The following is a 26,680-nucleotide window of genomic DNA, read 5'->3' as shown; positions in this document are numbered from 1 at the left end:
GTAAATCAAAACCATCTTGTTCCCCATTTTTTCCCTTTTCCACCTCATCACTAATATGTAGCAGATGTAAAAAGAAGACAGAATCATAGTGGTGTTAGCTGGTTTCAGACTCTGTTTTGCCATGACCTGGGAAGGGCTGCATAACTATCCTCTGTGAAGATAGTTGGAAAACCTTGACTGTCTTTTTTTGAATTTGTTGAAAGAAAAGTAAATATATGTATCTGTGAGAGAGAGAGAGACTGGGTGAGTGCATGTGTGAGGTCGAGGGAGAACTGAAACCTGTGTTTGTTCCTACCGGTATATCAGAGTTAGACTCCTGGGCTGTGATGGGAACCCTGAAGAAACCTCCTTTGAGGACTTCCTATTGGAGAACACACAGCATCATCCTGTCTTTGGAAATTTATCACTTGAATGGAACTCTTGTGTTGCTGCTGCACTTTATATAGATCTTCTTTCTTACTTACAGTAGAGCTTTATTACCAGGGAGTCCCTTCGTGGGAGTTATGTAATAGAGAAAACAGCCTCAGAAGAACAATTGCAGTGCTGGTGATGCAAGAACTCCAATCTAACATTTTTACTTTGTCTCGGGTTTTCCCATATGGCCTTGAATAAGTCAAATAGCCTCTTTATGCCTCAGGTTGCCAGGAATGAGATGGGGAAAGTGGTGTTACTTGCCTTGGTACATGTAGGATGATAAAGGTATTGTAACTGGTGAGATACAAGATAAAAGCTTTTATCTGAGCCAGTAAGTATGTCTGCCCACTCCCAAGATGCTTATGTTGTATTCCTCATTTAAGTTAGGTGTGGAGGCTTTCATAAACCAGTCCCTTGCAACCTGTGGAAAACCCCAGCAAGGGAACAGAAAGCTGCTGAGCGCTCACGTGGCAGTGCACAGATCTGTGTTTCTCCATGGGTCAGTACTGAGAGTGAGTGCCTGAGCACCCCTGGTACATAGGGACGTAATTGTAGGTGACTTTAGTAAGTCCACAATGAAATGCATCTGCATCACTGCTTGTGTAACCCAGGATATGGGGAGCAGGCACTCCTGCAGATCAGGACTGTTTGGTTTCACCAATTTGTGCTGAGGCTATCCTAGCTCTTGCTTGCTTTTAAGCCTGGCTCTGGCAAGTACTGTGTGATCTATTGAGTTATTAGAGAGCCAACAAGAATTCCAACCTAACATCTCAAGGCACTGAAAAAGAATCCTTTGTGCTTGTTAAATTATTTTAGGAGAGAAATTATTTTCCGGTTGACTACTTCTTTGCACAGCTCTGGTAAGTAGCTGATCTTCATAAAATATGGACAGATGTGATCTTTGTAAGCTCTTCTTCTTCCTAAAAAAGGACACAACCCTGAGTAGGGATGTCCCTGGGGAATGAACCTGGGAGCTCTGGATCAGAAGAAACAAATCTGCATTGCTTATGCTAAACGAATATGTGTGTATTAGCTAGAGGCTTGCCAGTGTCTGTGGTCAGATGACCCTGTAAAGAAGAGCAAGGAGCCACAATGTGGCGGTTCATTGGTGTCTCTGACTTGATTGTATCATAGTCTTTCAAACCTTCACCACCCTGGGTGCCACTGCTTTGTGTGGAGCAGATGCTAGCCTGAGCCCTTTGAGCTGGAATTCAGGAAGTATTTCTGTCTAAGCCAAAGTATACCTGGTGTGGTGACAGCTCATTCCTTAGCCCTGATGTGCATACTCTGACCACATACAGAGATAGCAGAGCAAGACTGTGGACTTATGAGTGATGATAGGATCTTTTGGGACCTGAAATGGCAGAAGATGCACTGGAAAGTTGCAGTGCTTTCTGATGGGATCAGAGATGCTCACTGCCTCTTGAGATCAGTTATGGACGAGTATAATATTTGCTAGGTAGAAAACTGGCCCGATGGCTGGACCCAAAGAGTTGTGGTGAATGGACTTAAGTCCAGGTGGTGACCAGTCACAAGTGGCATTCTCCACAGCTCGGTGCTGAGGCCAGTTCTCTTCAATATCTTTTATCAATGATACGGATGAGGGGATCAAGTACACCCTCTATAAGTTTGCAGACGACACCAAGTTGGGCAGTCGTGTTGATCTGCTAGAGGGTAGAAAGGATTACAAAGGGATTTGGACAGGCTGGATCGATGGGCTGAGGCCAACTGTATGAGGTTCAAAAAGGCCAAGTGCTAGGTCCTGCACTTGGGTCACAACAACCCCGTGCAACACTACAGGCTTGGGGCAGAGCGGTTGGAAAGCTGCCTGGCGGAAAAAGACCTGGGAGTCAACAGCTGGCTGAATATGAGCCAGCAGTGTGCCCAGGTGGTCAAGAAGGCCAATAGCATCCCAATTTGTATCAGAAACAGTGTGGCCAACAGGAGTAGGGAAGTGATTGTCCCTTTGTACTTTGCACTGGTGAGGCCACACCTTGAATACTGAGTTCGGTTTTGGGCCCTCACTACAAGAAAGGCATTGAGATGTTTGAGTGTGTCCAAAGAAAAGCAATGAAGCTGGTGAAGACTGGGGAACACAGGTCTTATGAGGAGCACCTGAGGGAACTGGGGTGGTTTAGTCTGGAGGAATGGAGGCTCGGGGGAGACCTTATGGCTCTTTAAAACTACCTGAAAGGAGGCTGTAGTGAGGTCGGTGCTGGTCTCTCTTTCCTAAGTAAAAAGTGATGGGAGAAAATGAAAAGACATCAAGTTGTGGCAGGGGAGGTTTAGATTGGATATTTGGAAAAATTTATTCACTATAAGGGTTATCAAGCACTGGAACAGGCTGCCCAGGTAAGTGTTTGAGTCACTACCTCTGGAGATACTTAAAAGGTAGATGTGGTGTTTAGGGCTATGGTTTAGTGGTGGACTTTGCAGTGTTAGGTTTATGGATGGACTTGCTCATTTTAAGGGTCTTTTCCAACCTACATGATTCTATGATTCTATGAAAGTATCTCCCCCTCAAAGTGCTTAGTGGCCAGTGAGCACTGAGGAAGAAGGTGCATGGCTCTTGGTAAATGATAGTTGAGCCTGCCAAGTTTTATGGGTGAATTGGGGAACATACTTGGACCTCATAATGACGTGGAGTGCATCCCTGTCCATCGCTGTGGCTTGGATGTTTGCTTTCTTACCTTCTGCAGTGGTATCAGGAGCTTAGGCAGCCTTTGGAGGAGGAGATCAGGCAGTGATGGAGATACTGCAGGAAAGTGAAGTGTCTCACAGCTGCAACGTCAAAGCATATATAGGAATTCAAGATTTCTTATGGCTAGGATCTCTGGCTCTGCTGCAGATCTGTTGTACTACCTTGGGCAAATCTCTTTATCCTCCTGGATGTTCCTTTTTCTCTTGTTTGTTCCTGTTTTACGACCAGGAGGTGACTGTATCGTGCCCTCTGTTTGTACAGCACCAGGTTGTATGAGTAGCTGAGATCTCCCAGCACATCCATCACACTAATAACAATAGGAAGGAGGGCGCCTGTCAGAAATTTCTCTTTACCTTAATACATTTTCCTTTCTCCTTCTCTTGTTTTTTCTTTCTTTCTTTTTTTTTTTTTTTTTCCCCTTGCTTGAAGGGAAAAAAATAAGTCAGCTATCTTTTATTCCTTCTAAAAGAAATGAGTCTTGACAGGTCTGGAAATGTTTTCCCTGCGTTTACTCTGTGCACACAGAGGCTATGCTGGCTCATTTATACACCCACGTACCGTAGCTCAGACATTTCATTAGCTTGGCATATATCTTTTGTTTGCAGTGACAGACACATCAAAGTACAACAGGGACAGGGCTGGAGGAGAGAAGAGGAGAGGGAAGGGGACACACTACTACTGCCTGAAAATTGCTGTCTCAATGTTTTATTCCTTGCATGTACAGGACAATCTTATTCTTTTTATTCTTCTTATTGCTTACTAGCAGTGCTTTGTGTACAAGAGCTGACATGGACCAGGATGAATGCGCTGTGGCCTCGATGACTGCTCGTGCCACTCAATGTTGATTTGTGATCTTGGCTGGCAGGGGAAGGCAGTGGGGCACGCAGGGGATTTTCCTATTGGTCAGGAGCAAGAGTGTACCCTGGAGAAAGGAGCATGAGGCAAATACCAGCCCTCTCCTTCTCCCCAGCCGTGTCTCTGGTCACTCTTGCTTCTGGGTATCTCCTCCAGCAGCAGCTGGTGCGCGTTGGGCCCTGCACAGGGACTGATGGCTGCAGGGTGACAGACAGGAGGAGAAGGTGGGGGCAGTGCTGCTGTCTGATTTACATGCCCACAGCAGGCGTTGTCCTTGGCCAAGTGCATCCAGGGTGTTTGTGTGAGAAATGAAATGCAGTTGAGGCTGGTTACATCAGCATAAGGCTAATTTTAAATCCCAGATATGCTGCCAGTCTTGCGCTGCATAGCTCCAGCCATACTGCTCCCTTTCATCTTGCCGCAACTTCATCTTTCCCTTTCAGAGTTGTCCCCCTGTTACTCAGTGCAATTCCTGGGTGACTGGTTTTTGTCCCTAAGCCCGTTTGTGTGCTTGCAGCTAGTGTCCTGGAAATGTTTGCCCTTGTCAGATCTGTCCTTCTCATTCAGCCAGCTACAGGGTCTGGCAGACCTAGGCCTCCTGCCAATGCTTTTGCAGTGCTGTGGTCTCTCAAGCAAAAAGCCACTCTCTTCTGTAGGTAGCACAGGCTAACAGATGTTTTGACTTCTGCTTTTGTCCCTGCCTGCCTGTCTTGGAGACAGAAAAGGCACATTGAATCCAGTGCAGATGGGAGAGATGTCTGCTGGGATCTACCAAAGGTCACATGAAAACTGTGGAAGGAAGATATTAGTGCTGTCTTTATTCTGTCCCTACCTCCATCCCCAGCCTGAGATGCTACAGGGAGGAGCTACTCTTAGTATGTCAGATCATCATAATATAATCTAGTTTTGTTCTGTCCTGGCTCTTCTTTCTCTTGAAGACTGTGTCAGGGCTTATGTTCTCCATGCCTACATTTAAACAGAGTCTTTGGGTTTCAGGGTTAGCGAGCTGCAACTGTTCATACTTCTCATTGCTTGCGGAATGACTGTCCACTTGAATGACGCCAGAGCTTGAACTCCAGTGCTTAGTGAGAGCCTCTGCTTTGAGCTAAAAAGACTGTTTTGCAGATAACTTTTACTGGGGGAAAAAAACAAACCGTAAAGATCCACAAACTAAAGGAGCTGCAATGACCTTGTGTCTTCTTTGAATATGAGGGGACCTAGAACACACTCTAAAGAGCAGGGATTTGGTGTGACTCCAGAATCATTGCCACAAAATTAATAGTGATGTTCTGTGTGCAATGCCATGGATTATTTAAGGTGCTAATGCCTATTTAAAACTGTTCGTTAATTGAACATCACAGAGTTATAGACCTGATCTGCCAAATGCAAATAGGGTAATAGTTTTTATTTATTTCACAGGATTAAATTCCAATCTTAGGTCATGTTTATTGACTGAATATCTCGAGGCTCAGAGTTTTTAACATTTGACAGTAAATTCTTAGTATTATGCTGAGAAGAGGAGGGATGAGTAGGATTCTTAAAAGACTTCTCTGTTGTGTCCTTATAATCTTTTTTGCACTGATGGCATTTGCTTCTTCACCAAATAGTTGTCACCCTTGCTCAAAAAGTATGTTTTGGGCAGTGCTAAATTGTAGCAGGTCCATTGCTCTTTGGTACTGATTCTTTTTTAAAGTGCTATACAAAGGGTGCTTAAAGCTTTGAATCAAGGAATGGTTTTTGGAAGTGCTGAAATGATTTAAGAGGATGGTTCGCTTTGGCTTCTAGTCAGACTTCTTGCTCTTTAATCTTATAAGGTGCTTAAAAGATATGCTTTCTTTCCCTCCCCCAAAGGTTTGCTGAATCTGTATCTCCTAAGTACACAGCACCTTTAACAACAGTGTCTTGAGTGCTGTCCACAGCCCAGTACAGGAGAAGAGGTGAGTGTCTCCAACTTACAGATGGGCAGTTAAGACGTGAGGAAGACGGAGTGACTTGCCCCTAGCCAGGCAAGGTTTTTGAAGCATAGATACCCAAGTCTCACACTAAATCCCTGAGCAGGAGATAGCTCGGCTTGTTTACAGGGAGGTGCTAAGCATTCTATGCCATGCTTTGCTAAGTCAAGGCCTCGGGCTCTTCCTGACACAGTCTGTTTGTCCACATATACATGTACTTGCCAAAACTGCTGAAGTTTTGCTATAAACTAAAATATTGGCATCAAAACCTCTCAGGATTGCACTCTGATGAATTATTCCGTATGCTGAGAAAAGGAAGATAAGGAGCTGGCAGAAGCAAAGACATTTAAATAGAGTGTTCTGCATATAGCATTTCACTCATGATGTCTGACAGTGGAAGAGCATACAAAGTACGAACTCACTGATCTTGGGCTCTTTCTCTTGCTAGCCCTTACGTTACTGGTGGCTCGGTCATAAGATCATGTTGGGTGAGCTTTGGACTGCCTCTCCAGGGCTCACTCATACCGCTGTTGTACCTTTGAGTGTGTATGGGGACTATAGCGAATTTAAGCAAAGGTGGAATGAGTTTGAAAATTTTCTTGTTTTGATTTTTCTTTAGTTGCTGCTTCTTTGAGATGCAGTGATGGCTTATAATTGTTTGGAGCAGTTGTAGCCTTGCTGCTAGGAGAGAAGTGGTGTTTCTGGGGAGAATGTTCTTTTGGGGGTGGGGGGAAAGCCTCGCACTGGCCTAGGTTTTATGTTTGATATTTTCTTTCTATAAAGACTGCCTCCCTGCAGCATCTTACAGCTTCTGCTGTGGACAGTCTTCCCATGGGAAGGAGGACTGGGTGGAGCATAGGAACATTTTGTCAGGTGTGTGTCCCAGGGACTGTGTGTTTCAATTATCTGGTCTGAGCCAACTGAACAGCTGTAATCCTCTGGCAGGATTTGTTCTTGAAATGAAAAATATGGTTCTAATTTATTTTTGTTTATTTTAAATCCTGTTTGGCAGTCAAAACTTCATACTTGCCACATTCTGATTATGGACAGTGGCAAAACTAATTTGGTTGAAGTTTAAAAAACCTGATGTGTGACTTTGTTTTGTACTTCTTTTAAAAAAGGAAAATATTCTTACTGTTTCGAAATATTTTAGAATACTTTTTGATTGTCTACTTTATGTTGCTTTATTTGAGATTATCAAATTTACTCCCTAGAGATGATCAGAGAAGCACTTGCATGCTAAAGCTGAGCCCATCAGCTAAGTTGGTTGTACCTTTGTTAAAACATATTTAAGAAAGGGCAAAAAACCACCAAAAGAGTCAGAAACAACAGAGGGAGCACCAAGGTGAGGGAAGGAGGAGGATGTTCTGCATAGTGGAGCAGGTATTACTTGCAGCCTGTGGAAGACCCACGCAGGAGCAGATGGATATTCTCAAAGGAACTGCTGGCTGTGGAGGGCTTACGCTGGAGCAGAGGAAAGGTGTGAGAAGGAAGGAGCAGCAAGGGAGGAACTGTTACGTACTGACCATATATCTTCATCGATGACATAGTGGGATTGAGCGCACAGTCAGCAAATTTGCAGATGTGAGACCAAGCTGAGTGGTGCAGTTGACACACCTGGGGGACGGGATGCCATTCAGAGGGACCTGGACAAGCTCAAGAAGTGGGCCCATGTGCACCTCATGAGTTTCAACAAGGACAAGTGCAAGGTTCTGTACCTGGGTTGGGGCAACCTCCGATATCAATACAGATTGGGGGATGAAGGGATTGAGAGCAGCCCTGTGTTCTCCACAGGACTTGGGGGTACTGGCGGATGAAAAGCTGGATGTGAGCTGGCAATGTGCACTTGCAGCCCAGAAAGCCAAATACATCCTGGGCTGCATCAAAAGAAGCATGGCCAGCAGGTTGAGGGAGATGATTCTGCCCCTCTACTCTGCTCCTGTGAGACCCCACCTGGAGTACTGCGTCCAGGTCTGGGATCCCCAGCACGACAGACATCGACCCATTGGAGTGGGTCCAGAGGAGGACCAGAGGGATGTTCAGAGGGATGAAACACCTCTCCTGCGAGGACAGGCTGAGAGAGATGGAGTTGTTCAGCCTGGAGAAGAGAAGGCTCTGGGGAGACCTTCTTGTAGCCTTTCAATACTCAAGGGGGCTTATAAGAAAGATGGGGAGAAACTTTTCAGTTGGATCTGTAGCAATAGGGCAAGGGGTAATGGTTTTAAACTAAAAGATGGTAGATTTAGAGTAGATATAAGGAAGAAATTTTTTACAATGAGGGTGATGGAGCACTGGAACAGGTTGCCCAGAGAGGTGGCAGATGCCCCATCCCTGGAAACATTCAAGGCATGATTGGACGGGGCTCTGAGCAACCTGATCTAGTCAGGGGTATCCCTGCTCCTTGCAGGGGGGTTGGACTAGATGACCTTTGAAGGTCCCTTCCAACCCTAACCATTCTATGATAACCAGATGTACTCAGCAAACTAATTTCCTGGTGTTAATTTTGCCCATAGCCATTTTTGTGGCAGTCCTGTCACAGGATACAGTTTCTGCTGAATTCTCGCCTGGGCAAGGGAGGCCGGAGTTAAGAGCTGTATGAGAGCAGGAAGGGCAGGTGACAGTTTTCAAAATCAGCATTTACAATGGTTAGGTGTTCCTCTAGTCTTCTGGAGCAGCTGCTGTGCTGTGTCGTGCTGCAGAAGTGGCACGTTATAAAGAACATTGTGATACTTTGTGTGTTTGTTCTTCTTTATTTTGGTATGAATTTTAAAATTCTTGAATACTTTCAAAATATAAATGACTATGCAAGTTGTTGAGTTGCACTGAAATTGAATGCTGTAATACATTTTAAAACAGTTTTGGGAAGCAAACCTAAGGTCACTCAGTGGACGTGGATATTTTGCTGCACCCCTGAGTGCTGAATCCCACCATGGCAGGGCTCAGTTCAGCAAAGTGGAATTCTTCTCACCTCTCTCTAGCTGGCTGAACTTAAAGCATCTAGACCAGAAAGTGCTTCAGTCCAGCTATTTTGGGTGCCTGTTTTGGGGTGGGTAGGCCATGCTCAGGTGATGTCTGTCTCCACTAGCTGCAGGTTACATAGCAAGCCAGTTTGAATGCTGTGCCTGAGTTCAGCCCTGGGGCAGCCCCACAGCCGGGGAGAGCTTGCAGCCTCTTCTTGTCATTTAAGACAGCATTTGTGTGCTCTTGGTTGATACAATTTCCACTCAGAACAGCACATGGGCACCTCCTCTTCCTCCTGAGCTGGAGTGTTTTCCTCGAATGAGGCCTCCAGCTCTTCTCAGATGTCTTCTTGTGGCTCCAGCTGTGTTAGCTAGGATGTCACTAACCCATCACTGCTCCTCAGGGCCAGTGATGATCTCACAGGGATCTGGCAGCAGAGCAGTTTGTGGGAAACTGAATGTGTTGGTTTGTTGTAAACAATTTGCAGCTTTTGGTCTGATCTGTTCTGATGGATTTTACCCAAAGCGGACCCAGTAGTGCTTGCATGAATGTTTCACCAGGAGAGAGAAGGCAGCAACCACTGGACGATAACTTCAGTGGCACTACAGCCTGTAAAGGGAATGTCTTTCTGCCGTCTGAATGGAGGAGAGAGGGAGTCTCAGCCTGGTTTACATCCCCTGGACTGTGCTGTTCTCTAGCTTGTGTCTCACATTAAGCGTCCAGTGATGTTAAAACACTGTTGTATCTCAACTGTGGATGCATGATAGAGTGTTGAGCTCTCTTGTTCTGCCACCCTTGCTCTTCATCCCTGAGTAAGATGAACCATCAGGGAAGATGGTGTGCTTTGGGGGCAGGTGTAATAGGTACTAAGAGGCAGTTGAGACATGATAGCGCTGAGGAGGACTACCCCTCTCAGATGTAGTGAGCACGTATAGATAACAAAAAGTTGGTTGTACCAGGGGAGATTTGTGAGAACAAACTGCAAGTTTACTATGAATGTTAGCAGACGTTCTGTGCTTGCACATATTCCTGCAGAGTAATTTTGTTTTCTCAGGCTTTACAGTCACAGATGTGGTGAGGCTATAAACACTCTAATCTCTCTCCTTCTTAATTCGGAATTTGGACTCTTCCCTGCTCCATTAAATCCCACATTTAACTTTATTTTGAAGAGTTTTAGTCATAGGAACAGTGTTGGGGACAGAAATGGTACATTTAGTTCTGGTGAATGGATGTAGTATGAGATTGACAGTCCCTGTCAGTGTGTAATTGCAGATTAATGGGATGTACTATGTCATTATGGCAGCTCAATAGCACAAGTTTTGGAGCTGCGCACAAGTCCAGGCTTTCATTTTTTTGTTAGAGGGGGCTACTCTGACCTGCCTTGCACAATTTTCTCCCTGATCTCTTGTGGCAGAGAATAAGGATGCTTATAGTTCAGGTACTTAATGACCCCAGGAATATGATGCTCAACAGTGTAATTTAAAGGGTATGAGGAGATGGGGAAGAACTGATACAATATGGGAATGACAGAATCCAACAATATGCTATAAGGAATGAGTTAGGTATGAAAAGCTTTATGTTGTGAAATGAGCACTCTTCTGCACAACATCTCTGACTGGATGTGAAAGCATATTTGCATCCAAAATGAACAGAGTTGCTGAGCTTTAGTAACCAGATCATGAAGTCAAGGGAGGGACCATATTAATGGACTGGAAAATGAGGACATTCTATGAATGGGTTATTGAAGTAACTTTCCTGGTTTTTGCTGAGTTGAGCCTCTATCAGCCAGTACTTTAATACTTCATGTCTTGTGGCAGATGCCTTATGCTGAGCTGGTTGATTTGAAGGTGTTCTCACTGAGGACCACCTTGAGACATTTATCTACCTGAAGAGTACTTTACACCATGAGCAGCCCTCCTTATGTCTGCAGATGAAAATAATGCTGTTTGGGATTTGAATAGATTGTAGTTTGGCCCTAGGACAGGAGCTGAGTAAGGAACAAAACAGATGTTAGGAAGGGCTTCATCACTTTAAGATGTAATAGATCTCCTTCAATTTGTCTTTCCTTGTGAGACAGCCTGCCAGTGTTGCTGTGCAGGTTGCAGGTACCTCCTCAAGAGCCACTTGTTCTTGGACTGCACAACTGACAGTCCTGCTTGTGCAGACAGTGCAGCAGGGACTGCCATAAGACAGAACAGATATTTTTCTTTGAGGTAGGGAAAAAGTTCCTGTGAGGGACTGGGCAGAGGAGGTATTTATCCCTCCCTGTCTGACTGGAGTCACATAGAGGAAACGCTAACCATCCCAGAATGAAAGAAATGGCTTGGAAACCTCTGTGGCAAGCACAGAACTGCTTCCTCCTTGACAGATTTCAAGGCATCAATTGTAGTGCTGGTTAAAGGACACTGAGGAGAAGAGGGAGCCCACGGCTGGGGAGTTTCAGATGTATGTGACGGATCCTCTGGGAACTTTTCCTCATGCTGTAAAAATTACGACTTCCACCACATTTGCTTCTGATGCACCATTTGCTTATGCTTCTCACACTAGTGTATTTTACATGTCCAGTTTGTTCTCTTCTGTCACAGAAGTGAAAACCAGCAGGGCTTAGCAAGTCTTTACTCAGAGGATATCAAGTCTGATGTTGAAGCTGCTGACACAGAGGGGCCAGAGATGCTTCTAGGCGGAAGAAACATGTCTCTTAATAATCTGACGTAGTATGACCTTGACTGTGCTTTTATGTGAGAGTGTTAGGGACTTCTGAAGAGCTCCATTGCTTCTGTGCAAAGAACAAATATGTTAGTACCATGCCCAAACCTTCATGTCAGAGTAGCAGCCCAAGGTTACTGCCTCTCTAGTCTGTGGACAGAGCAGTATGTGAGTACTGCCTTATCTGCTCCAGGCACAATCAGGTTGCCTAGCTCAGGTCAACAATTTGTACTGTTTTATACTAGCACTGATAACTTACTTTTCCTAAGTGTAAGTCAGCAATTTTGGCAAAACCGGCTTTTCAGGCAGCGCTGTGTGTAATAGCATCCAGAAAGGACTTGCAGTGAGTAGCAGGAAGATGTGAAACTCTTCTAAAGGTACATGAAAATGGAAGGAAGTCGGTGATGGCCTTAGATTCATAACTCTCTGCCCTTTGCTCAGAGCTTGTTGGACAGCAATGGGTGAACTAAATGTTTATACATTTACAGTTTGCAGAAAGTAGTGAGTTCTTAGACACAATAAACATATGTGGATAATACCACAGAACCACCAGCCTACTTCAAAAGAGTGGCAAGATCTTAATAATGCCTTTGTTTAGAAGGACTGAGACACTAATTCACCCGTAGAAGGGAAAGCATTTATCGTTAGTACCACGCTTCCAGATTTAGTAGTATGAAAATAATGCAGAGTCTCATCTGTAATGCAAATGTTGACATCTGATTAATAGAGAAAATAATATGAGCAATTAATCCATGAGGGAATAGATTGTTATAAATGTAAATTAGATCATCAAAGGATAAGCCACACAGAAATAAAACTACCCCAAAACATGATTAATTATTGAAATTCCAGTTAAAAAGGCATCTTTAACAATGGAGTCCTTGAAAGACGTGTCATGTAGTTCATCAAAATTCTGGACAAGGTTATTTTACAATCCTGAATTGATTAGCTTCATTATAAATATAATGGGGACATTCATTCCACCCAAGATAGCATGCTGTTTTAGGGACAGAGCACAGACTTAGCACTAAACTGACTTGATTCTGATTTGTGCACACCCAATTTTTGCTATAGTTATGTAGTTTGCATGGGTAAGTCAAAGGATACCCGCTTTTGCATTTTTTTCAGGGAGGAGTGTAGCTTTTTCGTAAATACATGTTTGTACCTGCATATGATGTTAATCACTCCAAGATACAGTCTTGGAGGAAAGAATGTCTTTCTGGTCAGGGCATAGACTTTTGTCAAAAACTTGTTTCTCTTCTCGCCTCTCAGAAATTTTCAAGTGACCTTGGGCAAATCACTGTATCTCTCTGTGCTTTGTTCTCTACCTTGATTTTGAATTCTTCAGCTTAATGATGTATAGCATGAAATTATTTAAAAGGTCTTCATTTCAAGAAATGCTAGCAAGCTACCCTTGTAAAATCCTGGTCACTTTTTAAAAGCTCAGTTAAAGATGTTATTCTTCTCAAACAAAATAGGGCTTATTGCTCTTCAAGTGCTTTTAAATACTCAAGTGACTTCATACTTTGAAGATACACAGTATTTTAGCACTGTTTGTAACATTAAAGGCCAAGATCACAATCTGCATCTTTCCTGAGGTTTAATTTTACATCTTGCTGTTATTAAAGACGTACTTAGGAGCCTGGCAGTCTTCCCCTTTTCTATTAAAAATAGACTCAATGTGCTTTACTGCAGTAGTTTAAGTGTGTTTTGTATGGCATCATGGTGGTGTGCTGAACACTCTGCAGAACTGGCCTTATACACCATCTTGCTCCTTATGCAAGGCCAGTTGGAGTCAGACCTGTTGCTTGAGTGAGTATTTAAAAGTGTCGGAGGGAAAAATAAGAGAGGCATCTCTGGAGCTGGTGCTGGCAAGAAGGCCTATGGGCAGTCAGGGAATTACTTGTAGCAAGGGTCCAGAAAAAGCTGACAACAAACTTCTGTATACCGGACAGGTTGCCAAGAACATTTAAATGGGGATAGAATCCAAACAACTGTCTCTTGCTGTTCAGTTTCTTCTTTATTTGAGGAAACAATATTTTCTAAGTGTTATTTTTTGAATAAATATTATCCGGGAAATGCTGTATCCGTCCTTACTTTCTTTTCTTAATTGAAAAAAAAATTGCATAACCCCAGTCTAGGTTAGCCTCTGGGTTAAAAAGTGTCTCGGAACAAGTTTTGTGTACTGCTATGCTTAGATTTATATGCTGCTTCATCTGCCTACATCTTTGTGTTACCCTATGGATGTGACACCTAGCAGAGAGTCCCAAGTCCTGGTTATGTTAGGAAGTCGTGCAGTCACCTCTTTTGAGCTTCAGTTTTGTTTTGGTTTGGCACCTTACTTTTCAATTTAGTTTTGCTACATTTTTTTTTCCTGCTTTGGAGGACAGCAAGGTTGAAATCTCTGTAAAAGGTGGGTCTCCCAAGAGCCTCTCGGCTGTTAACAAGTATTGAGTATGGACTGGTTCCCTACAGGAATCTGCATCCTAGCTGTTGGCTGAAGTTGTTCTCCAAAATGTTTGCCTTCACTACGAGCCAGAGCCAGTAGTTTTTATTATTCCTGAATATTATTTTCAGCCCTGGCAAGCTTACCTTTGCAAATAGCACTAGAGTGCTGACGCTTGTGGTGGAAATTTCTGTGGCTGAGAAGGCCACCTGATGGTAAATGTTTCTGCTTCTTCATTCAGGCAAATGCCTTTAAGGCATTTCTTACAGGAATTTAGTTGGAATATTGTATTAGGTACCTTTGTGCCTTTGAGGGTCCAACAGCTAGATTTAAATGCTGTAGAACATATACAGAAAACCCAGGAAATGAGAAACAAATACTTGCCAGGGGAAAAACACTTTTGCATCCTTATACTGCCATTATCTCTTAAAACCCAGCCCTTCTGGCCTGATTCCTATGTGCAGCACTCCTGTATAGGAAAGAACTTGGCTTTGTCTAACCTTTCATTTTGTGCTCCTGAGCCCTTGGTGGTACCAGCAAGTCACTTCCATTACTGTAAGCATCCAAGTTTAAATTGCAGCATTTTTAGCCTGTCATGGAGAGCGTCCCATTTGGTGGTCTTCAGCCTGAGGAGGGATAAGTGCAGCGTCTTATTCTAAGGACGTGGGAACATAAACAGAAATGGTAGAATATGTATTTTCCTGAGTTCCCTTAGGGCTGTAGAGAGAACCCTGGAAGGAGAAAGGCAGCTGAGAAGAAATTAGTGTTAGTAAATGATATTAAAAACTAGGAAACAGGGAGAGATGTATGAATGCAAGATGCACAGGGCTGTTAAGTGAGGGAGCAGATTGTGAACCCAGCTTATGCCAGTAACATGAGGAATGAAACAAGAAAGGTGGCACTCAGTAGGTTCCCTTGGCTCCACTTAAATTTCCAAGTGTCTGCCTTTTCTTTTTTAGTATCCTGTAAAATGCAACCCTGGACCTGTTAGAAGATGCGTTGGTGAAGGTGATAGGAAATGAGAGAAGAAATTTCCTTCTTCTGGCCTTCATTTCCTAGATCTTCAATGATTTGTTAGTCAATTAACTGAAGGTCAGATATATCTGTAGTTTGTTAAAGTGTTACACTCCAGTAGAGTATGTTATTCAACTTGTCTTGTCTGCATCTTTAGAACCACACTTGGTGTGACCATATTTTAGTTTCACAGTGACGAAGAAAAGGATTTTAATTTTTTAGCACCCTCTATGCAGAATGACACTTACACTTTGTATATTTCTGTATTTTTAGTAGGAATGTAAAGAAGTTGCTGTTTAAATTAATACTTGGAGGCCAGCTACTTCCTAGCAATCATTTTAATTAAAGGGAAGAGGAGAAAAGGAAGGAGAAGCAGGCTATGGATTAGTTGGCTTAAGTCTGAAGGGCCAGTGACTGGTACTTGTGATGTTCCTCATCAAGATCCTCATTCTCTTCCCTGTTTAATGGTTCCTCAGTCTGGAGACTCCACCAGTGTTGTAATCTTCTCAGGCTCTGAACCCTTGGGGAGTGAGACTTTTAGCTTTGTGCTCAGCACATATGCAATGTAAAATGGCCATTGCTCCCAGCGAGCAAACACAAAGTGCCAAAGAGAAGTTACCAGTGAGATGAGAGGAGCTGGTTTGCAAAGCAAGTAGTATGAATTGATTTTTAAACTTCTGCAGTCCTTTCCTCCTTTATCCTTGACTGACATGCAGTCCTCTAAATACTGAGGCCTGAGTTCATTTGTCATTGATTTCTCAAGTCACCCAGGAAGCCCGTTGCAGCTCTGTATGTTGTATACTGTGATCCTTCCTTGCAGGAGAGTGATGGGAGCACCAGCATCACATGTGAATTTGTTCTGCTTCTAAATAGGTGAAGATTGCATCTTGTGATCTGGTTGTAAATTCTGTGGAGGTCAGTGGAGGAGTTTGATAAACATCTTGACCTTTCCATGGGGATCTCCATATGGCCAATAGCTCAATTGAAGTATATATTTTTGACCAATTCTTCATGATCCCTAAGAGTGGCCGTTCTGTTTCCTGGCAATCTGAATTCCAGCCAGATAAAGTCTCAGCTTTCCATTGTCCTCTCTGTCCTTCATATGAAGTAGCTGTTTTTCAAGAGAGTGTTTTTAAATGGTGTCTGCCTACACAAACCTCCCAGGCACGGTTATCTACACATGGTAGGAGAAATCTCTTTTTAAAGGCATTAATAAAAGCAATTCCCTAACAAAATTCATTAACTTCAGTGAACTGTCCTCCGTGCCGTGTCTGTATAGATAAGACCTCGTTACCCTCAGGATTGCTCAGTGAGTGATTCCCGGGCCAACGTTAACTAGAATCCCCCTTTCTGTGACCTACTGGATTGGTTACGTATGGATTACCAATGCTCTGGCTCTTCCATGCCCACTGGAGACCTCTCATTCCCCAGGCGCACTCTGTTTCTGGTTGCCTGGAGGTGATGAGCTCTGCCAGCCTCGCTGTAGCCTTTGGTGCTGTACAGGCCTTGACATACTTCTGAACTCCTCCCTGCCCCCTGAAATGAAGGGGTTTTGTAGCCTATCATCACGGGAAACAATGAGACAGTTTAGGTGTCCTTGGCTCTCATGTCTCTACTCTGGACACTCTCCAGACCTCCAGGCTCAGGCTTTCTCCCAGGCTGGCAGTGCCCCATCCTAACTCTCTGTCTAGTTACAGACAGTGGCACCTCAGGCTGAGCTCTCCCTGTTCATTAGGAAAATGGTCCAACTCCTCCTCAGTGGTGTCTGATGATTGACCCATGCCATCCAATTGTTCTTGGCTGATCAGGAGAAGGTCAGTGGGAGTGCGTGCGTACAGGTAAGAGAATGTGCTGTTGTGGGAGAAGCCGAGCTGCTTCTCCAGAAAGAGTTCCTTGCCGTTGGCTGGATGATTTTGTGAGAAAGCCAGAAAGCTAGGGGTCAAGGATCAGAGTCATGCTGCAGTACAAGCTTGGCTGAGTCACTTAAGTCCACACTGATGGTAGGGAGTTTCAGGTGAGTATCTGAAGTGTCTTAAGTTCAAAGCTTAGATTAAGAGAGATCCTTAGGCTAGTCGTCTTCCTCTTGTCTTTTTGTGTGCCGTCTAGTTGTGTGCTTGTTAGAGAAAGTGCTATCTCTGAGTGTATGTGCATGTGTGAGGGTAGTCAGCTCCCACTGGAGTGGGAATCTCATCCTCTCCAGTACTGTCCCCGTATTAGTAGCAGTCATAGTATTAATGCTAGTGGAGGAGATGGGAAATATTTTATTGACTTCTAAACCAGTTAAACTCATTTAATGTAAGGGCAGCTGTTTCAAAGCTGTATGTGTCAGCCCTCTCAATTTCACTCCACTGGCATCACAGCTTTCTGAAAACGAAAGCCTTGTACTGTCTATGGAGTTTTCTGCTGAACTTCTAATAGCTTTGTGATGAGGTGCTGTGCAATCCAGCAGGTAATTGGCCTGTGCGTAACCCAAAATGTTTCTACAGGAGTGTTTAGATGAACAGCCGTTCGTACTAATTAAATAATTGCCTCCATTAAGCTGAACATAATTAATGCACTTAAATAATAGAGAAAGGTAAATTGGTAATTTAACCATTGTGGCTTTGGGCAGATTTTTCAGTGATTTACTTTGTGGCAAAGAAGAAAGCATTGGGAAATATTGCTACAGAACAACTTGAATGAAAAGGGATCACCTTGCAGTATTTTTTTTTTTTTTTTTCCTCAAGAAGCTTTCAAGGCTTAGGAAACTTGAATGTAGTTACAAGGTTGTGTCACTGCCCAAAGCGCCCCAGCAGTCTGCAGCCTCTCCTCTACTCCCTCTAAGGGTTTTAACTGCCTGGGGCCAGGGCCAGCTCTGATTCAGGGAGGTTCAGGGCCAGGTTCCGTGGTGCTTGGCTCCAAGCTTGAGCATAGGCTGCTTCGCAAGGGAAGGGGAGCCAGAAGCCAAGGGCGACAGTAAGGCAGGCAGGGCAGTGCACTCACTACCGGTATGGCAGGTCCCACTGCACCGGAGTGAGAGGAGCAGCGCAGTCCAGTGATGTTAACCAGGGCTGGCCAGGAGTGCGGTGATCCAACGCATAGAGATGAAGCAGGTCCAAGATCAAGCTAGGATGTTGCAGTCAGAATCAGCAAAGTAGAGAGGGCCAGGCACAAGCTTGTGTGAACTCAGGCAAGGCCCAAGGGCTTGAGCTTAGGTGCAGCTCCATAGCAAAGGGTTTTGCTGGAGGTATTGCACAGGACTTCCTCGCACTTAGCTGTTTCACAGCAGTCTAGTCTCAGCTTGTGGTTATGTCATTCTAGGGCTGGGCTTGAGCACAGGCAGCCAGGCCTTCAGGAGAGAGAAGAGAGATTGCAGAGCCTCTTCTGCACCCAGGTTAGATTAAAAAAAAAAAAAATTCGAAGATTTTTACACAGAGAAGAAGAAAGCTGTAGCCTTTTCACCTGGTGTTGCCAGTGGCAGGCTGGCCAGGGCACTCTCTGGGACTGGAATAACCACATCAAAGACTCAGCTTGTCCTTCTCACAGATCTCAGCTTGAACCTGTCTTTTACTCCAAAAATTAATATTTTGCTATTCCTGAGATTAATATCTCACTTACCAGGACTTTGGTTCTTACTGACAGGGGTTGATTTTTCTTTCTTTTCCCTATTCTTTTTTTTTTTTTTTTTTTTTTCCCTCCACACTTGAAATTGCAGCCTGGAGCTGGAAAAACTTAAAAACTTTATGAAAGTGAGTCAAATGGCAAAACCCTCTTTATTTTAATTTACTTCAAAGTTTGAGAGTGTTGTGTATCACCACAGGAAAGAACATGTTCATCTGTGGTCTGGTACTGTAATGCCTGTGAAAAACGTGCATGCAAACATAGGTTGAAATTTTTTGTGTTTTAAGTGCTTGTATGTAGTCCCAGAGCAGAGAAAGCCCAACCGAAGCAGGCGTAGCTGGAGTGGTTGGGGCAGGATGAAACAGGATAAAATCTTTATCACCAATTTTGCGAAGCGGAGGCTAGCCAGAAGGCCGTCCTCCAGGCACAAGCAGAAAGCATCAGAATTACAGAATTACAGAATTATTATCAAGATTGGAAAAGACCTAAAAGATCATCCAGTCCAACCATCACCAATACTTCTCAGCTAAATCATATCCCTCAACACAACATCCAAACGTTTCTTGAACACCCCCATGGTCGGTAACTCCACCACCTCCCTGGGCAGTGCATTCCAGTGCCTGACTACCCTTTCCGAGAAGTAATATTTCCTAATGTCCAGCCTGAATCTCCCCTGGCGCAGCTTGAAACCATTGCCTCTAGTTCTATCACTGTCTACACGAGAGAAAAGGCCGACCCCTAGCTCACTACAACCTCCCTTCAGGAAGTTATAGAGAGCTATAAGGTCTCCCCTGAGCCTCCTCTTCTCCAGACTGAACAATCCCAGCTCCCTCAGCCGCTCCTCATAAGCCCTGTGCTCCAGACCCCTCACCAGCTTCGTAGCCCTCCTCTGAACGCGTTCCAGGGCCTCAATGTCTTTCTTGCAGTGAGGGGCCCAAAACTGAACACAGTACTCGAGGTGCGGCCTCACCAGTGCTGAGTACAGGGGGACAATTACCTCCCTCTTCCTGCTAGTAACACTGGTTTTGATGCAAGCCAGGATGCCGTTGGCCTTCTTGGCCACCCGGGCACACTGTCGTTCATCACAACTCCTTCATTTCACAGTGCCTTGTATCTGAGAGATTCCCCGAAAACTCCTGTTGCCAGCAGCAGTGCTGGGTATTGTAAGACTGATGTTCAGTGAATTCCTGGTAATTTTGTCCTTGCCACTGCTGCTGTTGGGGATCAATCACAATCGTTCAGTTGTCAGTAGAAGATGGAGAGGAGGGCAGGTCTGGTCCTACACTAATTTCCTCCTTTTTCTCACCTGTGTGTCTGGCTCTGCTCTCAGAGGTCTGAAGTCGTGTGCTGGAGTGCAGGATTTACCTCCCTTGCCTTGTTATTTTAAATGTCTTCTGAGTATCATCTAAGATCAAAAAGCCTCAAATGTTCTTTAGATAAATGGCTTGCTCTTTGTAAGCAACAGCAAAAGATTGAATTGTCTTGACATTTTATAATCTTTCTGTTTTCACGTGTTGAAGCTTAAATGTATTGCAAAAGGCCCCTGTCATTTTTCTGAAGCCTGCTGGTCTCCGTGGACAGGAGGAATATCCTCACTTCCTTGCAGTCTCACTTCTGTATCTGGTTTTGTGACCTTCAGGAGCCTGATGGAAGGTTTTGTTTTCCTCAGGACTGTGCTGTCTTCTGGACAGTTTAGGCATACCGGTTACTAAATTCTGTCTGATGAGGGAATATGAAAACATCAACTGTGGCTTTGTTCTCTGGAATACCTCCGCTACATGAATTGCTTGAGCGTGGAACTGGGTGACTTCTTTTTAATCAATACTGTCCTGTTCTCCATGGTACTGCATCTCTGTTCGAGCTGCTGAAATTTATTATTTGTGTAATGAGCTTCCCAGCCTCAGCTCTGATCTTATTTACTGGCGGACAATCTGTATACAGCATAGACACAAATCATTTATATGCCAAGCTAATACGCAGTGCAAGGGAAAAACATATTTAGATGGCTGAGTTGGATTGAGTCTGTGAAACTCATCATTCCTGCCTCTTCGTATCAAATAGTAGGCTGCAGCATTCTGGTACCATGCAGCCTGTCAGGAGTAGATATGTTTCTGTCAAGGGAAAGAAAGGAAATTCTGTCTCTTTCTCTTTCTGCTCTGGTGCTCCAGGAGATGCAGAGAAGAGAAATGTTATCCCTGAAGATCTCCACATATAGTGAGAAGAGCATATATAAAGAAGGCAAAAATCAGCTACAGGATGCCAAATTTCAGTTGACTTTCGATACTTCAAGCTTTAAGCTGTCTTTTGGTAGCAGACATTGTGGATGATGCTGGCTTCAGGCAGCAGATAGCACCATGTCAGCTCTTCCAAGAGCATGGTGGGGGGAGGTGTGGTGCTTTGTCAACGAGCAGTCTAGTTCTTATACCAAAATTACTTTTTTGATAGTCACTTTTTCCACAGAAATGTCAGACTTAATGATTCTTTATTGATGATAGAATAATTTTGTCAATCATTCCCCTCTTGAAATGAAAACAATACAATTAATAATATTGAGAGGAAATGTTTCACAAAGGACTGTAAAAGGTACCCATTTATGAATGCTGGCCTTCAGTGTGCCAGTATTTTATTTAAAAATTGTTTTCTGACAAGTCTTTTCTTGGTAAGGAGTCTCACACACTGGGGAGACCGGGAGGTAGTGACTATCTGGCCGTTGCGTTGGATGTGTCTGTGTGTCAGACTGGTGGTGGTGGTGGTACATAGTCCTTCTTGCTTAAAGACACACTCCTAGGTGGGAGCTACCTGCAAAATGCTGCTAGTTAGAGCTTCTCTCCAGTGCAAGCGCAAGGGCTGTGGCTCACGTTGCTGGTGCTCAGGTATTTCATAATCAAAGTTTGGAGTGTTATGGACTCCGTTCAGTTGCCTGGCTGTCCTTGTCAGCTGGCTCAGATCTGTTCTTAATCCTGAATTTCAGGGAACCTTGGGTAGTAGTGCAGGGAGGCCTTGAGTTAGAGATGTCTTCCCTCCCAGGAGACAGAGTGCCCTGTCAGTTGCTTGTAGGGTGTGATGGAAGTATCACTTTGATTTGATCTGTTCCACCTTGGCCATCCTGCCACTGTCTTTCAGCTTTCTGGTTTGCATTTATGATACTTCTTTCTTCCCTCTGGAAACTGAGCTTGCTTCATCAGTGGGAGTGGCTGCTGAAGAGCAATTAATTCTGCTTTATACTAGGCTTTTAAAGAAATTATTTATGATTCTAAGATGATTGCATGTGTTTCAGGATCAGCACTGAGTATGCATTTTTAAGAATGCTGTTGAGACTTTCATTAAAAAAAAAATAATCTAAGCATGTTCCTAGGATGTTATTTTATAATATTGAAGTATTGAGTACAGTTCTATTAAATAAAGCCTTTAAATTAATTTATCAAAACACTTTCAGTGCTTTCTTTCTTCCAGGGCAGGCAGAATTTAAACAAACACCAAGGAAAGGAAGGGGGCAGAAACATTTTTTTGACCTTACATCTCTCTTGCTTTAACAGGGACTAGTTAGGTTGAATATATAATCATAAGCTCAGAGGCTTGATTTCTGTTGAAGGGAACTTTTGTAGCAGGAGTTTGAAAAGTCACAGTGTGATTAATGTCAAGTAAGCCTGAAGTTGTATGGACTTTGAGCTTGTTATCTGCAATACTGTGAGTTAACCTCAGTGAACAATGAACAGCCGTGGTAATGGGCTAAGAGAGCATCCAGATTTGAGGGGAAAAAAAAAAAAAAAAGTAGATAATGACACCAAAGAGAATCTTGGGTTTTTTACCCTTTGAAAGTTAAATGGAAAAGTTTGAAGAAGAACTTTGTGGTTAATATTTTGATGGGACCAGTATGGTTTAAAAAATTTTCAGTGGATACTGACATTCCTTATTAGTCTCGTTATCTGGCAGACATGAAAAAATAAGTTCATAAAACAAAAAGATTAAAACCTGTGAAAAGGGAAGAAGCCATTTCAGTAATGTTGCCTATAGCTATGTTTCATTAGGTGGGCAGTAGAGCTGCTCCTCTGCTTCAGGCAAAAGTCCAGAATTTATTTCTGGGCTATCTGCCTGGTCAGCTGTATCTTTATATGTAGATCTCTGTGCTGAAATGCAAAAGGATTTACAGCAGAGGAGTTAAAGATGGGGTGGTCTCTAAGAATATAAGTGAAACAAATTCTCTGTCTAAGAATATAAGTCAAGCTAGATCAAGCGATGCATAAGGCACAAAAGCACTTTTTTTTTTGGATTGGAAACAAGGCGGAAACTTTGGATAGGTACATTGTAGAAACAGTTCCTCCAAGTTTAATTTTACTCAAATTTTTGTTGATTTTGCTGCTTGTGCCATTTGAAACTGGAACAAGCATGGAATTCTGTTTGTTCTAATGAGCTGGAAATGAAAGCAAAGACGCATTTGTCCCAGTGAGGTCCTTTTAAATGTGTAGAGTTGTCCCAAGATTTGTGTTCATGCCTTACTTCTATAAAATCCTCCCTTGAAAGGTCCTGGGAAACAGTTTGGACACATTTTTCAAGTTGTGAATAATCTGTTTCTGTACTATGAATGCACTTTGAATTGAAGACATTATGGGGGAAAGCAGATTTTGTATCTTGCATGGCACTTTAAGCTCTATGCCTGATGCAGTAATGCTGTTTTAAGCAGTAGAAGTGTTCCAAAGAGGGTAAAGACACATCAGTGCAATCAGTGGTTCATCATCATCAGTGGTTTATAGGATTACCTCTTACTTGAAAGATCTTCTAATGCTCTACTTGAATTGTTTCATTTATGCAAAAGATCTTTTTTTTTCCTTCTCTGTACTTCTGCTGAATTGAGAGTCTGCTTCAATGGGAAGGAATGACCCTATTTCTTCTGTCTGTCTAAGCTGATTAATCTATCTCATTTATTCAGTAATTAGAACATAGCGGGTTTTTTTTTTTTTTTTAAACTCACAAAGTAGAAGATGGGACTGCTGAACATTTGTGTGTGTTCTTGTAGAGTCTGTCTGGTTGAATAAAACACATCCTCTGGTGCTGTCCTCTCCACTTGAAACAGGTGTTTTCAGTTCAAAGTCATCCAAAAGGGTGAACTTCAGACAAGGAAAGCCTACTGGAAAATAAGTGTCAAAGGCCTTGTAGGCCTTTTGGAAGAGTTAAATCACTCCCTGATCTCACTGGTTTCAGTCAGGCTATTAGGTCTTTAAGCATCTTGTCTTTGAGGATTAGTCTGAACTCTTAATTGTCCATTCCTGATGGTTTCTATCACTCGAAGTGCACTAATCCTGCCTTAAACAAACTACAGCAGTCATTACATTGGCATAAAAATTCCTCTTATTCTGCTTAGAATGTTCTCCACTTAAAAGCTTTCCTTTCAAAGCCTTTCAGCCAGTCCATAACTGGGGTGATGGGAGGTGAGAAGCATGAGCAAAGCTGAGCAGAACAATAGCACTTGATGAATCACTTGTTCTCAAGTTCTCTGGGCTCCTGGAGGAAGGGAAGTGTCACCAAGCCACCTTTTTACTAAAACCTGCTGGCAGCAAGTTGGCAGAGTGTTGATTCCTGGGCAGTTTGCATTAGAATGGGATCTAACATCTGCACCTGCCAAGTGCCCTGTGGGCTTTGAGGAGACTTCTTGTGTAGTTTAGAAGCGGTATGCCTTTGTATGGGATTCTCATCATGACAGAGGTGAAGGGCCAGGAAGATGATTAAGGAACCGGAGCATCTCTTACATGAGGAAAGACTGAGGGAGCTGGGACTATTCAGCTTTGAGAAGAGAAGGCTCAGAGGGTATATTATTAGCGTACAGAAATGCCTGAAGGGAAAATGCAAAGAGATTGGAGCCATGCTCTTTTTAGAAGTGCCTAGTGACAGGACAGGAGATGGTGGACACAAACTGGAACATAGGAGGTTCTGTCTGAACATCAGGAAACACTTTTTTTTTTTTTTTTTTTTTTTTTTTTCCCTCCCTGTGAGGGTGACAGCACTGGCATTGGTTGCTCAGAGAGGTTGTGGAGTCTCCATCCTTGGAGATCTTTAAAAGCTGTCTGGACGTGGTCATAGGCAACGGGCTGTAGGCAGCCCTGCTTGAACAGGGTGATTGGACCAGATGACCTCCAGAGGTCCCTTCCAACCTCAGCTACTCTGTGATTCTGTGAAGCTAAGTTTGAATACAGAGCATCACGTGAGCAATGATCTGACATGGAACGGAGGTTTAGTAGGTTTAGTTTTCTTACTGTCTTGTCTTCTCCAGTGCTATGTGCAGTCATCTCATTCTTTTGTACAGTATGGTCCCACTAATGACACCTTTTGCTGTTTGATCAGTTTTAAAAAAATATTTATTTTTAGTTTATTAAAAACTCTACGATTTCTATATACATGAGATTTTGGGGAGATCTCAACTTTCATTTAAGACTATAAATAAAAAAATTAGTCTCTGTGGTTAAAGAGAAAAAGATAAAAAGCATAACTTCCTAAAAATCTAAAATATTAGGTAATAAAGAGATTCTCATGCTCAGTGTTCTGTGGAAAAATTTTGATTTTAAGATGCTGACTTTTGTTTTTTCTTTATATTAACTTGGCAGTATTAGTTTCTTGTCCTTTCTGTTCTTCAACAAACTTTTTTCCTCCTAAAATAATGCATTTATACATTACATATTCTGGATGTGTAGAATTTATGTATGCATCTTTTTTGAGTCTAGAGTCTGTGAAGTGCTCATATCTGACCAAGTGTTTAATGTGATTCAGATTATGCAAAGAAGCTGATAATGCTACCCTGTTCTAATTAAGTGCTTGAACATGGGCCTAAGTAGAAACATGCTGTGTGGGATGTTCAGAAGTGCACACAGGAGAAAGGAGCTTAAGTCCCATTGAGACTGAAGAACTTGATCCCACCAGCTTGAGAACGTAATGTCTCCCACGTGCTCTGCTCCTGCTGCTGTCGAGTGTTGTTGTTCTGATGACTTCATGAAGCAAGCTATGGGTTTCATGCACGATCCCTTTTCAGTCACACTAATGAAAACTCTTATACCTTGACAGGTTTTTCTCTATTAAGTTTCAATCCAGTGATTTTAGTCCAGTTAATGAAGAGAGTCTCTCTTATTCTTCCCAAAAGACATGGTTAGAAGGAGTTGTTTTCCTTGTATTTTGCAAAAGACGTGACACACAGGCTCCTGTTTTGCAGGTCTGTGGTTTGCTGGTTGCGGAGAGGCCACCTTGTCAACTGGGGTCACATCAGGTGCTCTGAGGTCCCATTCCTGCATCAGGTACGTGAATGGCTGTGCTAAAATAAGGTTTTTGAGTAGATAATTGCATTTGTACTTAAAGCCTCAGTGAATGGCTTTTTAAAGTGTAGAAAAGACAATCTGCAGAAGCTATTTTAATTGGTATAATGGATCAGGCTGGTAGCAGAAATGTTGCTTACTGCTAATGTGGATTGTTTTCTTGTTTGCCTCAGAGAGGGATAGCCTGGAAATCCATTGTGCTGAGCCTTGTGGGCAAGGGGACTGAAGTTGACATTGAATTATTATCCCAGGATCCTCTCTTTTTTTCTTAGCATTACTGGCAAACTAATCTTAAAGTGATGTGGGTACTGTTTACCTGAATACAGAGAGCAACTGTGTTCTTTCCAAGCCCGATCAATTTTTTCCACTTGTGATGAAGGCTGATATATATACATATGGGACTTCATTGTTTAAGAAAAGAAAAAAAAAACAATTAAAAAATCTTGTCTACCGAAGTAACGCGTGAAATTTGTCCATCTTCATTCTTTCCTCCTTGAACCTGTGTCTTTTGTGCACAGCCTATGTATTTTGAACAGGGGAAAAAAACCAGCCCAGTCATTCAAGTCATGTCATAAAAATGGTGGAGGTATTGAAGAACACGCTGTGGTAAGGAAAGGATAGATAAACAAATCAAAAAAGAGGTGCTGCAGCATCTGGCACAGTTACTGTAAGTACGTAGTGGATCACCCACAAATGATTAAGAAACAGAGATGTACTTAGGATAATCTCACAGAGT

At 43.1% G+C, this 26,680-nt stretch overlaps 1 protein-coding gene across 7 annotated transcripts in view; it reads left to right on the top strand.

Annotated features, from left to right (window-relative positions):
• TSPAN4 (tetraspanin 4) overlaps positions 1–26,680 on the top strand; it is a 455,141-nt gene that overhangs the window by 125,266 nt on the left and 303,195 nt on the right. For all 7 annotated transcript variants that reach the window (XM_086748154.1, XM_086748153.1, XM_086748157.1 and 4 more), the window contains one exon: positions 25,845–25,926. The gene's annotated coding sequence lies outside the window, so the exon portion shown is untranslated. The remainder of the gene's footprint in view (positions 1–25,844; positions 25,927–26,680) is intronic.

Source organism: Chlamydotis macqueenii, chromosome 5 (assembly GCF_036417535.1).
Source record: "Chlamydotis macqueenii isolate bChlMac1 chromosome 5, bChlMac1.mat, whole genome shotgun sequence".
Classification (NCBI taxonomy): domain Eukaryota; kingdom Metazoa; phylum Chordata; class Aves; order Otidiformes; family Otididae; genus Chlamydotis; species Chlamydotis macqueenii.
The sequence above is the reverse complement of the archived record's forward strand: the minus strand, read 5'-3'. Positions and strand labels throughout refer to the sequence as shown.